Source organism: Thermobia domestica, chromosome 17, assembly GCF_964235325.1.
Source record: "Thermobia domestica chromosome 17, izTheDome1.hap1.1, whole genome shotgun sequence".
Taxonomy (NCBI): domain Eukaryota; kingdom Metazoa; phylum Arthropoda; class Insecta; order Zygentoma; family Lepismatidae; genus Thermobia; species Thermobia domestica.
The window spans coordinates 5,409,020-5,427,868 of record NC_137470.1 but is presented as its reverse complement, the minus strand read 5'-3'; the positions used below and the strand labels follow the sequence as shown (position 1 = coordinate 5,427,868).

General features: G+C 36.6%; 1 protein-coding gene across 1 annotated transcript in view; it reads right to left on the bottom strand.

Annotated features, from left to right (window-relative positions):
- Nucleotides 1-18,849, bottom strand: part of LOC145674395 (uncharacterized) — a 251,332-nt gene that overhangs the window by 89,194 nt on the left and 143,289 nt on the right. The gene's annotated exons all lie outside the window — the stretch shown is intronic.

Genomic DNA, 18,849 nt, shown 5'->3' with positions numbered 1-18,849 from the left:
GCTGTGACGTATAATATGTTGAGGAGTACCAACGCAGGCCGCGTGATATAGCTACAACAGCTTCAACAGCTACGAGTGCCAGGGATTTGAATTTCACCTTTCGTTACGGCGTGACTAATGCAGTATAGTACTAGGTTCAAATTCTATGGCTGGTAAAAACGGTATATTACTTTCGTAGTGTGGTAAGAAATACGTAATAGTTATTAGTTTAATTAGTGTTTCTTCATAGTATTGTTTCACTATTTTTAGAAGGAATTAAGTATTAACGAAGTAATGAATAAGCAAAAGTACACTTTGATTGACGTTTACTATTTCTCATACTCCATTGAGAATGTTTTGATCCTCAGTTGCGCAAACATCCAGTGTTTTTTGTTGTTGTTGTTGCTTACACTGCCTTACAGATGATTTCCCTCGTGGCTAAGTGATTAGTGTACACCCTTTGGCGTGGAACACCCGGATTCAATTCCCAGGCGGAGCTTATGTGGTTCGGATTCCACGTTAATCTGTAGGTCCACGTCTCATACAGCCTTGCTGCTGAAAAGAACGTTAAAATCAATCCGCACTGCTTTACAGATGCAATTGTTCGATTCCGAGTCCGGGCAGGGGGCGACTTTTATATATACAATCCAAGCATTTTAGTTATCAGTCAGTGATGCTATATATATATATATATATATATATATATATATATATATATATATATATATATATATATATATATTACATAATTGAAAGTGACTATGTTTGTGATTCATAATCTCTTAGGGCCGCGGTGGCTCAGTGGTAGAGCGTTCACCTCTGGTGCTTAGGGTCCTGGGTTCGATCCCAGCCCCCGCTAAATGAACTTTGTGGTGGACAAACACCGTGTGCATGGGTTTCCTCGGGGTTCTCCCGTTTCCTCCCACTTTCTTCATTCCACCATTTCATTCATTGCTCATCATCACCGTCTCCTTTAGCCTAACCGGCATAACCGTGGGACGTAAAACTCAAAGGTTTCATTTCATTTTTTCTTAATGTCTTAAACCGCCCGACCGATCTTGATCAAATTTCCAAGGTAGATGTGGTTCTGGCCTGGGAGTGTTTTTAGCTATATACTTTGACAGTAGAACTTAGGGAAGGAGGGTGACAGAAAAAATAAATAAGACTTAATTTACTTTGAAGTGTAAAAGTGCGAGCGTTTTCTTCTCTCTTTCTCCACTCCTCCAGTCTCCTCTCACTTTGATTTCATGATTTCACACTCTGATGAAAAGTATTAAATACCGCCAGGAAAAGTACTAATATATAACCTCTCTTTTAGGCGCCCCTCCAACCACGCGCCCGGGACACGTGCTTTGCTTGCTCGCCCATAGCTGCGGCTCTGTGAGCTACATAAGTAACATACAATGCTTACGTAATACTTTGAGTTATAAATACTATTAAGAAAGGAAGAATTGCATTTTTTTTTTAACTTTCGGAAAGAAGCTACTATGGGATTAAAGATAAGGTAGGAAAGGCAACACAATGCAAATGAAGTGAAACACATTCCAGTCTATGCTTTCACCCAGCAGACATATTGTTTGGAACCAAAAAAAATGTGACTTTTGGAATCTTGTACTTAGGTTCACAGCGGAAGCGACAAAATAACTTGACTCATCCATCGTAGCTCTCGGGGCCGCAGTGGCTCAGTGGTAGAGCGTTCACCTCTGGTGCTTGGGGTCCCGGATTCGATCCCAGCCCCCGCCAAGTGAACTTAGTGGTGGACAAACACCGTGTGCGTGGGTTTTCCCGGGGTTCTCCCGTTTCCTCCCACTTTCTTCATTCCACCATCTCATTCATTACTCATCATCACCGTCTCCTTTAGCCTAACCGTTATAACCGTGAGACGTAAAACTCAAGATTTCATTTTATTTTCATTTCAGCTCTCCCCGCAACCAGTGTTGCCAAAATGTTGACAATAAGTTTGCGAAACGAGAGGTCACGACTCCAATTTTTGGTGAAAAGTCGCTATAAAAAATAATCGAGAAATTCATTGTCTATAAGCATTGTTTTAAAGTTGTAGATGTAAACTAAACAATATGTTCTACTCACTGGCGCAAATCCCTGGGGGGGGGATGACGGATACATGCCCCCTCCAATCTTGGAACTGAGGGGGACTTCTCCCCAATAATCCGATTTTAAATGTGTTTTTGGGGAGAAATTTGATGATTTTTGTCCGATTGCTACAAAGGAACGTGAGATAAAATAGACGTCTCCCAGAATAAGACTCAAATCTGCAGCCTCCCAACGCTGAAGACAACTCTGATCCTCCACAACATTGTTTTTCAACTTCATAAGTATTTTGGAAATAGCAAAAAAAAAAAAAAAGTATGGTAACGGTCTTACCCTCCCCCCCCCCCAATGTTGAACACAGATTTGCGCCGCTGGTTCTACTCACATCTTAGTAAACAGAGTGCAACCAATCCTTGAATTCAGGGATCATTTCTGATTGTTTCGGGTACTTTTGTTCATATTGTGGAGTCAAAATAGTTCCGAAATAATTAACACTACAGTACTTACATTAAGCAATTTTATGTAAAAAAAAAAAAAAAATGCAGAATAATTAAAAGACCCCAAAGGACAAATATAACAAACACCCACTTCGCCTTTATTCACGCATCTATAGCTAATCTTGTTGCTATCGGTAATGATGTATTACGTGTGTCTCTCAACGGAAACTCTGGGAACTAAAGGACATCAAGTTTGTAGTTGTTCTTGGTTAGAGGGCAAGGGTAACATAACAATGCAAGATTGTGGGGCAGTGAGTACGCTGTATTTCCAAACTCATCACTTGTGCTGATTAAAACAAACAGAAAAAAAGAACGTAAAAACTGTTTTGAACTAATAATGCTTCTCTACAGATGAACATTTTGTTTGCAGAAAAGGTCGCTAAATGTGCAAGTAGCTAAATCGTCATTTAAAAAGCACCGAAAAAAGTCTCCAATCGGAAAATTTTTTTTGTCGCTATCGTAGGGCGACCATACGTCCCGTTTTGACCGGGACAGTCCCATTTTAGGGACCCGGCCGTCCCGTCAGTAGATGGAAAAAAGTAGTATTCGTCCCGTTTTATGCAAATGAAAGAAGTAGATAACAAACCCAGTACCTTTACTCCTTTTAGAAGTATTAATAATTAATAACAACAAAGAGGCAAAAATTGAACTGAAATTCCCTATATTAAACATACTGTATAGTTCGCAGTACTGCTCGAAAGGCAGTACAGGCTTTAGCAGTTTGCGTGTTGAACAAACTTCAACGTGTCTTTCCTTTTTCATAAGTACCCGCTCTGTAACAACTGGGGGAAACTGATATCAAGGCACTGATAAGAACAAAGGTAGATCTAAAAGTCTAGGGTTGCCAGAACCTGTCCCGTTTTTAACTGAAAATTTTATGGTCACCCTACGCTATCGTGGAGGTCGAATTCCCCTGATTTAGCGACTTTTCCCAAAATTGGCAACATTGACCCCCACCGAACAACACCCCGACATCTTTAGCCTAGCTAGCATAATAATGGGACGTAAAACTTAAAGATTTCATTTCATTTCGAACAACACCTCCAGAAACCTACTGTTATACCATTCCCAAAACACCCTTTTGTACAGTTCTCCCTATTCGAAAAACCTGTAAATAGCAGGGTTCATACATAAATATGGAACTCAATTTCCCTGAATTTTCCAGGTTTTCCAGATATTAATTTTGCAATTTCCAGGTCTAGTGGAAGAAACTAATAGTACGAGAACACATAAATTTTAAGAATACTATATTTATATATTTGAGAATGGCCACCCTTCGCCCCAATGAACGATTGCAATTAAATATTGAGTCACAAGAAACTAAATAATTAAAATAAATAAAATTTAAGTTGAAAAATATTAAGTTGAGAAGCCTACTAAGGGAATTAATTAAATACTTTTGTTCCATACTTGAATACATTCAAAATATACAAAAAAATTTGGGAAGAAAAAAGGGCCCGCGAGATTTTAACTGATTCTTGTAGTACTCGGCGAGAGAAATCGATTAGTGAAGGAATTTCCAAAATCGGCACAGGCAAACATGGAGAAAATCGTATTTTCATGTACCGGTTCAAAATGGGGAAGAAAAAACAGCCCGCAAGATTTTAACTGATTCTTGTAGTACTCGGCGAGAGAAATCGATTAGTGAAGGAATTTCCAAAATCGGTGCAGGCAAACATGCAGAAAATCGTATTTTCATGTACCGGTTCAAAATGGGGAAGAAAAAAGGACGCGCGAGATTTTAACTGATTCTTGTAGTACTCGGCGAGAGAAATCGATTAGTGAAGGAATTTTCAAAATCGGCGCAGGTAAACATGCAGAAAATCGTATTTTCATGTACCGGTTCAAAATGGGGAAGAAAAAAAGCGCGCGAGATTTTAACTGATTCTTGTAGTACTCGTCGAGAGAAATCGATTAGTGAAGGAATTTCCAAAATCGGCGCAGGCAAACATGCAGAAAATAGCATTTTCATGTACCGGTTCAAAATGGGGAAGGAAAAAAAGCCCGTGAGTTTGAACCGCTACGACGTATGTCCACGAATGTGTCCGTCTTCTCAAATTTAGTTAATTACTGTGACACTGAAACATGTGACACAGAGTCACATTGTGGATGACTCTGCAATCGGCAACCACTGGACACATGCTCCTCCCGCCCTACAGTTTGATTATTTCGATCCATTCCTCACGTGCTAATGGCATCTGCAAGAAAGATGTAAGTGTAACGTTCAATTGGCAATAGCTTTTCACCAAATTAAGCTGCATGAAATCTGATTGCATATTTGACATACTGAGAAAATTCTAACCCGTGGTCATATGTATCATATATCCCACCAGTTCATAATAAAAATTTTGAACACAAAATTACGGTCGTCCGTGTGACGTACTTCCAAAAGACCTAATGTGTATCACCCACATCACATTCAATGTAACCACATCCGTGTAGAATTTAGAAAGGAATTTCTTATGATGTAGGCCTATACAGGATGTCTCAGAAGTTCCCTAACATAGGGTAACTCTGTTATCAGAGTTACGACAAAATGTAAGAGGGAAAAAAATCTCGAAATATGACGTTTTCAATCTAAAGTGAACACTTAAAAAAAAAAAAAAAAAAATCGGACGAGATGTTTGTGCTGTATACTCTTTATGCACCCAATTTTAAATGAAAATGCAACGTTGCCATTTACCTGAACCCACAACATAAGTGAATGAAGTTACTGTTTGAAACGGGGGCTGGCCATCGACATGTTAGCGTAAAAGACAGTAACTTCACTCACTTATGTTGTGGGTCCAGGTAAATGGCAACGTTGCATTTTCATTTCACATTGGGCGCATAAAGAGTGTACAGCGCAAACGGGCCATCCGATTTAAAAAAAAAATCCTTCACTTTAGATTGGACACATCATATTTGAAGATGCTTTTCCCTCCGACATTTTGTTGTAACTCGGATAATAACAGAATTACCCTATGTCAGGGGACTTTTGAGACACCCTGTATATCTTATTTAATATATGTTTGATGTCACTATAACTGTAGTATAATTTAGTTTGTTTAAATTTACAATTTAATACAAGTAGATTCGGATTTACATGCGTAGGATTTTGTATGCATCTAACTAATGAATTCTTTTATATTCATACTTAACTTAGTGACTTGGCTTTGGACTGCAACTGATTATTGTAACCCATTATTGCTTGAGAAGAAACACGATATCCGAATATTCATTTGGGGAAATCAAAGGTCTATTGGAAAGCTGTGAATTACAATCATTAATTTCTACATTTCAAGGTGCGTAAATTATATATTCTGTGTTTATTATTACTATTATTGGGTTTAGAACCAATCAAGCACTTCATGATATTTTAGGGGGATCAAGATGGGTGCCGGACAGATAAGTATTTGAGCGTCAGGCTCTTATTTCTTTTCAATTTAATATTTAATCAATGATTATTTTTCTCCCTCATTATTCCACCAAATCGTATTCCAAGATCATAAATTTTCATTACTCATTTGTGACCGTCAGCCTACATAACATATTTGCAGGACGTAAAACAAAGATTTCGTTATTTTTTGTTTCTATCACTTTTCTCCATAGCTGTGAAAAATAATGCCTTCAACATCATAAATTTGTATGCCACTTGCCTGATTTCGCCTTCAGTCGTCTTACTCTTCGGACATCACGAAGCAAAGCAGGTACTTTGCATTTGGCATAGTTTTGAAAGGATGTGACATAACATAATGATGATGGTGTTGCGATGTTCAGTACCGTAGATAATTAAACAATGCTAGTAAACAAATCGAGTAGCAATTGTAATTTTTTAGCTTACATGCTTTTCAGACCGGCCATTTTTTTTTACAACATATTGTTATTTCTACTCTATATGAAATATATTCTGAAGTTGTGTTTGGGGGATGTGGTATCTCAGTTGTGGAGCGTTCACCTCTCCTGCGTGAAGTTCCTGGATCGATCCCAGCACGTGCTAAATGGGCTTTGTGTTGGAGAAACACTGTGTGTGGTTTTCCCCGGGGTTTTCCCGTTTTCTCACACATTTTTCATTCTACTATTCCATTCATTCTCATCATCATCGTTTCCTTGAGCATACCCGGCATAATCGTGGAACGTAAAACTCAAAAATTTCATTTAATTTCATTTCACATAAACTTTGTTGCAAAGTAACCTGATAGCTGAAGATACTTTGCAACACATACAAAAAAGTATTTTCAACATACGAACATAATGTTTCTGTGCAGTGTTTTCTCTCCTCTATTTAAACATTTCACTTCCTACACAAAACTGCATGCAGTCTACAATTATTGAGGTTGGACTTACGGTACCGGTGTCAGTACTTAGTACGAATTATTGATATTTGTAAAGAAAATCATGTATTTTCTGGTACCGACATAGGAACCACATTCTGATAGTTTAGTATGTCCCACAAAAATGGCAACTCAAGAACAGCAAAAATCTTCGAGATCTGATTTGCCTTGGTTGCTCTTTATATCCAAGAATATCATCCCAACCGTTGGAAGATTTACGGGATTTGAGACTTTCAGGCTGAAGCTAACCCAAATTGCAGGATTTCTTTTTTAAAAAATCTGATGTTAGTCATTCCTATGCGTCTACGCTTCAAGCCCTTCAAAAAGTCTAGTCGTTTCTAAATAAAGGAAGTCTTTCTGTGTGAAGTCCCTCTCAAACTATTTTTCTGAATCCGCCGCTGTTCGTAATTTATTTTCCAACAAGAAATCCATCCCGACATTTACCTGAATAGGAAATTTTCCTAAAGTTAAATGACAGGAGGTACCAGTAGTAATAATTTCCTATCTGAGGGGTTACGTTTGATCGGTGCAAAGTAGCCCCGATTAGAGGCTGAAATAACCTTCTCCCAGTTTTATTTTTCTATGACTTTAAAACGTTTCACACTTCAATTTCAACTATTGTCTCAAAGTCACATTATACACAGAGTATTCTACGAAACTGACTTGATTTTGACGAAAATTCTTGTAGGTGATATCTTTCAAATTTTGTCGGCCTTTACAGTGACTGCTTTCCATACCTCTACAACAACAAACCCTTCAGGTAATTAGAACTGATGTTAACCGCCAACCAAATAGTCAAAATCCAATTAGATGTTCTATCTTACGGTGACAGTTGAAACTTCCTCTTTACAGTCCATCATTTTACCGACAGAGGACTTTGAAACTTTTGCCGTATTTTGTGCAAAGTTAATCCTGAAGTGCAAAATAATCCCGTCTTATGGTACTTACAGAAGATTAGTCAGAAATTTTCACATTAATTTTAAAGGTGACAACAGTTGGAGCCTAGGGCTGTGTGATATTTAGATCGAACGGTGGATATTTTCAAATATCAAAACATCGATATCGAAATTTTTGATCGATATATCCATATTTTTTATCTCTTTCGTATTTCTATATTTTCGATTTTTATATTGTTTATATTTCGATATTGCTGTATTTTTCGATATTTCGAACAAGTTTCGATAGTTTGTCGATATCGATTATCTATATCTAAATTCGGATATCGCAAAGCCCTATCGAACCCCCTCCGAAATGAAGTTTTTCGCTATGGACCTGATTAGGGATGCGCACGAGGCAAGACGAGACAGAATTTTTGTTACGAAATTCGAGACGAGACAGCTCTTCCAATAGAAACGGATCCAGTTTTCGAGACGAGACATAACTTTCGCTGCACCTTTTCGAGAGGAGACAATCTCAAAACTTTTCTCTTGCGCATCCCTAGACTTGATCATGAGTTATCAAAAAAAAAAAAAAAAATGTTAATGAGAAATAACATGTAAATACAATATAGGTAGCTAAAACATTTTTGTTTTCATTCTTCAATAATGCATTGTTATTAATCTCAGTATTTTATAGTGTATTCTTAAGCTTAAGGTGATGTATAATTAAATTTTGAATTCAGTTAACTTATTTTGTTTCTCATATTGTTTTTAAAATGTATGTACAAATGTTTTTCATTCTTGAGTGTTTAAAGTGACGTATAGTTATTAAACATAGTATTTAATATTGTACTCTTAACGTGAAAGTGATATACAGTTAACTTTTGAATTCAGTTAACATTTTTCTTTTTAATTGCTTTAAAAAGTATGTAAAAACGGTTTTATTTTCTCTCTTGAGTGCTAAAAGTAATGCAACGTTATTAAGCTTACTACTTTATATTGTATTCTTAACCCTAAACTGATACACAGTGCGTTTTTGAATAAATTATGTCAAGTTATTTGAGTGACGAAAACTGGTAGAAAATCCTGACTACTACTGGAACATTTTGATTTTAAGGTGACGACTACTGGTGCAAGGATTTTAAAATATTGTTTTTCCTTCAACGGCTACTTCTTTTTTAATTCTGACTACATGGTCATTATAGGAAGGATCAGTGAGTCTTTCCAACTATGGTACATCTCCGACAGATGCACGATGCTCAGAGAAGAGACAAAATAGTATGTTTTCAACCTTAAAGTGACAACCACTGGCGTTTTTACCCTGCTATGCAAAAGTTAAGTGGATATTCCAATGGGGTTCCAATGCGGTACCTAATTTCTGCATTTTAGATATTTGGAAATACATGTCTCTAAAATGTAAAGAACTGATTCTTTTTTAAAACTGAAAATTGCAACTCGGTAAGCCTTATGGATACCAATATATGGGAAAATAAAAAGCGGTACCATAGGTATGTGGGGCTTGCATACTTGACGCTGCAATTCGGAAAATGGATTAAAATATGACTAACGGCTATCAAGATGTCAAATAAAGGGAGGACCAACACAGTTACGAGGTTTTCGTGTTAGATGCTAAAATTTCCGAAACCAGTCATGGAAAGTTAATAAACACAAGTAGCAATTTCACCTTAAAGTAATTAGATATCTTCATGGGGTGTTAGAACATCATGGAGTCTACCTAAATTAAATTTTAAAAGCTATGGAAAATATAATCTGACATTTGTAAACAGTATTTGAAATATGTGTTTACCCAAAACTTCCAGCTAGTACATCTAACATCTGGAGAAACAGTGTGAAATAAAAGCGTATGAGATCTTGAAATTTCGGAAACAATTATTGGTAACAACAAAATTAAATAAGATGATACTTCTATGGGTTAAATGAGTACCCCAGTACAATTTCGATCGAAAGATTAGTTCAGTCCTAGGTTTTCTTCAGGCAATTCCAAGGGTGCATCGAGCTGTGCAAAAGAATGAAAATTCGCTGTCAATATCTAAGATAGTAACCAAGATGTAAGGAATTTTATATTTTATGACGTAAAAATAGAGATCTTTATGGATTTGTACTTTTAGGTCTCTCCTATAAGAAAAAAATCAGAAAACTACTGTATATACCTTAATAGACAATTCAATGGGCGGAGACATTGTAGCTTAGCCTAATCTTTTTTGCAGAAACTATTGAAGTATTCACTTAACCCATAGAGATAGATCATACTTAACTCCCTATTTAATTTTAAAATTAAATAAAAGGAAATATTTCAGAGTAGCGACCCACCATTATGCATTTTAGTCTCAGGGAGATTATGATTAAAGCAAGTGAATGTTGTTGACAGAATTGATGGAATGCAAAGGTGGGAGGAAAGAGTACCCCGAGAAAACCCACGAATACGATGTCCACTACAAAGTGATGGCCGCGGATCGAACCAAGAACCCAATACACCTGTGGTAAGCACTCTACCACTAAGCCACCGTGCCCCCCGCCCATTTGTTTGTCTATTAAGGTATATACGGTTGTTTTCTGAAATTTTTTCTTTTTACAGCAAGGACTCAAATGTACAAATCTATGTGGGTCTCTATTTTTACGACGTCATAAAATACACAATTCCTTATATCTCGCTTGCTATATTAGATATTGACAAAAAAATTGAGTCTGTCTGAGGTACTCACTTAACCCATAAAAGTACCATCTTATTTAGCTTTTGTTAGGATCAATAATTGTTTTCTGAAATTTCAAGATCTAAGCTAAGATCAAGATCTACGCTTTTATTGTATGGTGTCTCTCTAGCTGCTAGATGTACTAGCTGGAAGTTTTAGGTAAATACATATTTCTAATACTCTTTACAAATGTCAAAATATATTTTCCAAAGCTTTTAAAATTTAATCTTGGTAGACCCCATGATGTTCTTAAACTCTATGGAAATACCTAATTACATTAAGATGAAATTGCTACTGATGCTTATTAACTTTCCATGACCGGTTTTGGAAATTTTACCACCTAACACGAAAATTTTACCACCTAACTGTATGGACCCTCCCTTTATTTGACAAAATCTTGATAGTCATATTTTAATTAATTTTCTAAATTGTACTGTCTAATATGCAAGCACCACGTACCTATGGTGTCGCTTTTTATATCACCATATTTCGGTAACTGTTAGGCGTACCGACTTGCGGTTTCGGTAAACACACATCTCTAACGTTCTCCCCTTTAAAATGTTATTAAGACATATTTTATAATGTTTAGAAATGAGAGTTCTGCGAATGTCATGGTACCCGAAAACCCCCATCAGGGCGTGTGTGTAGTGTATTTAATTGAAAGTACTTTTGAGATTGTTGTAAGCCCTCGTAATTACGTTTCCGAAACTGCACCATCTAGTACGCAAACTCCACACTTCTCTAGTGTCGCCTTTATCTTCCCATATCTCGATATCCATAAGGCTTACCGAGTTGAGGTTTTCAGTAAACGGATGTCAGTTCCTTACATTTTAGATACATATATTTTCATATATCTAAAAAATACAGACATTAGGCAGACATTAGGTACTCCATGGTACCCCGAACACCATTGGGGTACCCACTTACTTTTGAATAGTAATACATTTTGAGTTGTTGTTCAGCATCAATAAACACTTCATAGTTTTTCTACGTGCAACCCAAAAGTCCATACCTGACCGAACAGATTTTGTCCATTTAATCTCAAAAATGTTAAGATACTTTGTATTGTTAAGTACAACCAAGTTAAGCACACCGAATGTAACATTTTAAATATTTTCTGATTTTTGTTTCAGGTATTTCGTGCATCAAACCAGGATTCTGCTTGAAAGACAGTCAAAAGAAGCAGTGTAGGTTGTGGCCAAAAGTACGTCCTTTGTGAAGACAGACCCAATTGTACTTACATTCTTTTGTACGAATATATAACCCTAATAAAGATACTGTACTACAAATTATTTCTTTCTTCCATAAATTAGAATAAAATATTATCTCTGTTTAAAGAAAATGTTTGTTAGTGTTAAGTCATTTTAATTCTTTTTCTCTGTAATAAGAACATTATCCCTCGCAATATTTTTTTATCTTTGTGCTATTACGATTGGATGAAGTAAAATTCTATACGAAGCACTATTATTTCAGATATGCATTAATAACTAATGTATTGTTCTGTATGTAAGGCAATGTGTATACTGAACATATCTAGCAAAAGTGTTGTTTTAATACAGAATCTATAACTCAGCTTTTCAGTAGTCAACTTTATTGGGAATCCGAAGAAAGAAGTGTAAAAAAAAAAAAAAAAAAAGGAATTACCAACGTATATGTGTTCGAATTCTGGACTAATCCAAATTATCCAGAGAAATCATTATATATTTCTTGGTTGCTATTTTCAGATGTATATTTTATCCAAGTCGTATGAAGCGGAGACTTCATACATCACTATACTTTGTATGAACTATGTTCCGTATTTACTTAATCACTTTGTAACTTTCTCTAGTGTTGACAAGGCCGCAGGTGTCAATCGAACAGTTTAGTGTTTCACTCTGTCACCTTGTGACTAAGGTACGTCCTGTCGGTATATATATGGTACTGGGTTCAATTAGCGATAAAATACATTTTTAGCTTAAACAAATCCAAAAATCTACACGAAATGAGATACCATGATCTCTGACTTACGGATAACACCAAGCAACTAATGGTACTGAGTGTGATTGAGTTTACTAGTTACTATCTGGCTAAAATGAGTGTTCCTTTAGCTATACTTCTTTTCGTGCTCTGAATTGCAAAGTTTGAAATAACCGTTTTAAATTATTGTATATATATCTTCCGAGTAATTCTGAGAATCATTGCTCTTTAAGCAATGTATGAGACTGTTAAACTGCTCGTTGCTTAAAATGTTGCACTAAGAAGGATGCAGCCAGGAAAGTCCAAATTTGTAGAATGTCTATAGCAAGGAAGGATAAATATGTTTAGTCGATAGCTGCACACCACCTCCGCTGTCACCACGTTGTCACACAGCAAATACAGCGGATGTTAAGAGTATTCTGCACTTACTATTAGGTATCGGCCTGGGAACTTTGGCGCAGCTATCTTGTCTCCTTCTTGGTGTTGCATTTTTAATGGCGAGTACTGAGTAGGAATCATCTTTTGAGAGAACACGTTTTCGGCTGACACCATACTTTTAATTATTGCGACATAAAAAAAACATACCTGTTAATTAAAATGTACAGAGAAGTTATTTCTGGAAAATTCTACTCAGGCCTCTTGTGGTAGCAACTGCACTTTAGAAGAAGATACTATTAAGGAAAAGAATGAGGTAAAATAATCTTTATATCGTACAAGCAATGGATGATAACAGCTTAATAAATGATTGTACGTAAATCTTGTTTGTTTGAGTTTGAATATAGGATTGTATATGGCTGTGCATTTTGCATTATTATTGAAGTGCTGCAACTAACAAACTGCAAACCATATGATAAATTCTTAGAGTAATATATCACATATTGATTTACTCTGTATGAAAACGAAAATAGTTTAACATATGGTTAACCTCCTTTGTGCCTATAATTTTAAAATTAACGCTTATGTCACTTTTCAACGCTTGGCTTTGCAGTAGCTTTCCAACGAATTAGCAGGAAGCCCAAACTTATAGGACACCCTGCAGGTAAATACATTCCTTTGGACAGTTTCACTGCTCCAAACTAAGATTTGAAAAGTGTAGTATTGTAAATTTTATTATTACTGGCACAAAGGAGATCAGCCATATTTTAAGCTATTTTTGTTTTCTTACAGAGTAAAACAATATTTGACAACATTACAGTAAGAATGTATCATGCATTTTGCAGTATGTTGCAGCAGTTTAATAATGGTGCACTATACGTACAATCTAGATCCTGCATATGTCCAATCCATATATTACAAGAAGGCAATACGTATGCGATACAGGTAAAATCCGTATATTTCATATAGAGAACCAATTAGCTACATACATCCAATCCATACATTACATATGGCCAACCTGTACGCGACATAAGTATAATCTATATGCTGCATGCAGACAGTCTGTAAGCTACGTATGTGCACTCTGTATGGTGCATACGGATATTCTGTATGTTGTATCTGGACAAGCTGTGTGCGACATAAGGAAAATCTGTATAATACATACGTACAATACGTATACTGTATCTAGTCATGCGTACGGGGCATAAGTACAATATAGATGCTGTCTCGGGGTTGAACGCAAGAAACATACGTACAGAACGTATATTGCATACTTGTTGAAATTATGCTCCGTCCTGATAGTCAGAGTGTGTCGTCATTATTAACCCACATGCTACATACGGTCCTGACGTCACAAAGCTAGATATAACCTCCGTATATACTTGTTACTGCAGATGACGTCACACGAATGACGTCATTGCACTTATGCAGATAGTACGTATAATACATACTTTTTCAGCTATACGTTTGCAGCAGGATGTTATATACGGTTGTACGTTAAGTCCAGAAACTACAGGAATTACGAATGTAACCTACGTTTTTAAATATGCCACCTACATTTTTTTTCTCTCAGTGTAAATGTAAACTGGGTCTTACTTTAGTAAAGCACCAACTGGGTTCCCTAAAAGGGTTTGGGTACAAAACCTCGCGGCCAGAACCTCGCGGCGACAACCTCGCGGACCAAAACCTCGCCTGGCCAAAACCTCGCCTCCCAAAACCTCGCGGCCCAAAATCTCGCCAGGCCGAAACCTCGCCTGGCCAAAACCTCGCCGCCCAAAACCTCGCGGGACAAAATCTCGCCAGGCCAAAACCCCGCCTGGCCAAAACCTCGCCGCCCAAAACCTCGCGGGCCAAAATCTCGCGGGGCCAAAACCTCGCGGGCCAAAATCTCGCCGGGCCAAAACCTCGCGCCCCAAAATATCGCCATACCCAAAATCTCGCCTGACCAAAATGTAAATGTTCGAACAGATGATAAGGATGACGGTATAAAAGACGCTGTTTCAGAAGAAGTATCACGGGTATTTGACCAAGTCCCGCGATACCATATGAAAATTCTATTTCTGTATTAGAGGATTTCAATGTGAAGGTAGGGCGACAAGATGTTTTTAAACTGTTTATAGAGAAAGAAAGTCTGCATAAGGAAAGTAATGACAACTAACGAGGTTAGTTTCGTGAACTTTGGAACATCCAAAAACTTAAAATTTTAACAAAAATCTAATAATATTTATGAAAGTATGAAATAATATATGAGTTTTTACGACGTCCCTTCATTATGTCCTATAGGTTAAAGGAGACGTAGATGACCAGGATGAAGGAAATGATCGAATAAAGAAAGTGGGAGGAAACGGGAATAACCCGAGAAAGCCCACGCACACGATGTTTTGTATATTACTGTTATTATTATTATTATTATTATTATTATTATTATTATTATTATTATTATTATTATTATTTGTAATGTGGAATTGCATATTAGGAAACACATTGGGTAAATTTTAAAGAAAAGTTTCATTCGCGGCGAGGTTTTGTCCCGGCGAGATTTTGAGCGGCGAGGTTTTGGCCCGGCGAGGTTTTGGCCACGCGAGGTTTTGGGCGGCGAGGTTTTGGCCACGCGAGGTTTTGGCCCGGCGAGATTTTGTCACGCGAGGTTTTGGGCGGCGAGGTTTTGGCCACGCGAGGTTTTGGGCGGCGAGGTTTTGGCCACGCGAGGTTTTGGGCGGCGAGGTTTTGGCCACGCGAGGTTTTGGCCCGGCGAGCTTTTGTCCTGCGAGGTTTTGGCCGGCGAGATTTTGGGCGGCGATGTTTCGGCCGCGAGATTTTGTCCGTATACCCCCTAAAAGTAGTGAACATATTTATTAAGGATTTAATTTCTGGAAAGGGTGTTTCACATTTTTCTAGGGGGGCAGTCTTCATATTTTTCTAGGGGAGCACAAATATTAATGCTTTCACTTGAGAAAAGTTCCAACTTACGGTGTCATTGAATAGCTATTTTCATTAATTTGAGTTTCACTGCATATTTTCAATAAGTGCCTATTTTAGGCCTATTTTTGAATTATAAATGCCTATTTGCCTACATATTTTCTATGTTTTAGTGCCTAAAGATTCGGTCTCTAGTCATGATCCTCGAGACTATTGACAACCTCTTAATTCAATGTTAAATAGATTAACATACCAAATATACCATAATTAAAGTGCGTTAAATAGTGTGGCATATTGCAATATTGTGCAGGATGTAATGTGACTTTGTGACTCATACATGTCGATGTAAACAAGCAAACCAAAGATTTTTAGTCATTTAACAGGAGATGTGATGAAAGAATGTAAAATCCGTATGCTTTCATTGGAGAGGTAACGTTCAAGTTGTTATCAACTAATATTAAGAATCAACACTGCTCTGAGTCAGACGTACATAGTTTTATAAATATCCATAGCTAATATTCCAAATTGCAAATTGTAACCTTTGAAGAAATGACGCAGAAGAACTGTTATAAGAAAGTGGAAGGAGGGGGTAATGATTAAGGAGGAAGAAAAACAAAAAGGGTTAATGAGCTGGACTTATGATTCACGGGTCAGAGGAAAAGTAACACACGCAAGATGATAGGCGTGAACAAATATTTCAGTGACTCAACTCTTTGATCAAATAAATATGTCGTACATTTAATACGAGTTTTTCTTTTCACAACTTTTTATCATAAGAAGACTTTATAGGTAGTTCATTAGAGAAGAATGGTACGGGAACAGTGACCATGCCAAGTTACGAGAATAATTTTAACTCTTCAAGCCGGTTTGACGTACACGTATACGGACCCTCATAGTGCTTCTAGAAGCGATTCGACGTGAACGTATACGTCCCACGTAGTAGTGACGAAATAATACATAATCTGTCATCTGTTGTTTTTCCACACGAATGTGTCGCTAAATACATGTCACTAAAGTGTAGACTGCAATGTGTTCCCATCTGTTTGTTTACCAAACTGTAGCACTCAAAGTGGGACTAATAAACTAACAGGAACACAAAACAGAGTCTACTTTGTAAGAGCAGTATTTAGGTTATTATTATTATTATTATTATTATTATTATTATTATTATTATTATTATTATTTACATTATGTCATTATTTATATAATTTTCTGCAGTGTGAAATTTCGTTTACAAGTCCTGAAAATTTCATTGCAATTGAGCAAATGGTTTTCAAGGTATGTTCAATTTTTGTGACAGCATGCGAAAATTGCTGTTTACGTGATGTAAAATTACCGCCTTTCGCAGCGGCTGATGGGTATTTAACTCCCGGATCGGAGAGTTAACGCAATGGTGTAAAATGAACTGGGAATTCATTTGAGGTCCTTTGATCAGATGGGTGAACAACTAGCAGCGTCACGTGTACACCAAGTAAGTTAGTTTGGTGTGTAAGACGTGATTTTTTTTTCAATTTTTATTGGGACCGGAACTGGTAGTAGATTTATACCCTTCCTTTTTTAGTAGAGAGATTACAGTAGAGACGCTAGATTGATTACAGAAAACTGCTTCTGTCTATCAAAGAAGCGGTACCTACTATCGTTTGTACCGTATAGTGATCACCACTAAAACTAGAAGTGGTTGATTCCTACCACTTCCGGTTTGAATATGGGATTAAAGGAATATATCTTACCTATTCTTACAAGGCTAAATCGAATCCATAAATCTGCTTCTAGCTATTACGTACCCATTTTGCTTTCTGTATATCAAATTGACACGTAGTGGATTTTTCGAAGTCTTGAATAGTTATTTCCGTCTGGCCGACGTATGAAGCAGCAGTGGATTTTATCGTAACCAAGACAGAGCAAAAAGAAGCGGAAAAAATGAGATACGTGAAATTGAATAAAAATGGTGTTGTCAGAATTACCGTGAATTCGAGTAGGTCCACGAATTAAGACAAATATTTGAAATTTATTTGCTTCAATTGTTTCAGATTTGATATTTTCGGTTAATTTGAACCATTTTCCAACTCATATATAATCAGTATTTTTTCTTTCTTCTAATATACAGAATGTGGTGAAATAATATATTATGAATGGCTCCTACGGAGAAGTCAACTCTTGTGCCTTTCGCTCGAGACGATGGAAATAGAATAGGGAAGGTATTTAATACCTAGTTTTCAATTATGGTATCATTTATTCGCAATTCATATAATACTGTTTCCTAATCGAATTTGAAAAGAAAAGAATTGATAAAAAGGATTATTCAAAGAAATGTTCTCAATCTCTGGATAGATTAGGAGAAACAATACCTATTCGAGAATTTGAATACACGATTAACAAACTGTTCGCTCAAACTGCTCGACTGTTTTGCATGCCACTTCAAGTTTGTTTAGTGTAAAGTGGTTTTGTATTCCACGCTAGGGTTTGTTTACAATCAGATACGACTGAGTTTGCGGCAATACGTCTCTTGCAATGTATAAATGCATTATTCTCACAAGTCACGTTTTGCGTCACAATAACATGTAAAATAGATTTAATCTGAAATTATGGAGTTAGGATGATCATTAATATAAATAAAGCAATAATAGAATTACAATAACAATTACGTAAGTAATAACATTTCACGGAACTACTGATCGTCTCTTCATACAGGCCTTAGCATGTGGACTAGTCTTACACGAAAGGTTTTTAACTAGCTAACAGTTTTGAACATCAGCAAGTAAGTGGTCGGCGTATGTAAGTGGTTAACGCATCTGGTTTCTAACGACCCGGCCCGAGTTCGAATCCTCGGAGGTCTGTAATTTTTAACGTGCTTCAATTTCAATTCCAATCCATATTCTGTGTGATATCGAAGAACTTCTGTAAAAAGGAAAGAGATTTGAATGACGAGGAATTGGAGTAGGTCCAGGAATTGAGACAAATATTTACAAACTTATTTGCTTCAATTGTTGCAGATTCAATATTTTCAGTTAATTTCAACAATTTTCGAACTCATGTATAATCAGTGGTTTTTAAAACTATTTCTTTGCAATATACAGAAGTGGTGAAATAATACATTATGAACACAATTAATTCTAATGTGATTGATATATGGCACTCATTTGATTTGATTTGATTTTCAGTTTAGCGTTCT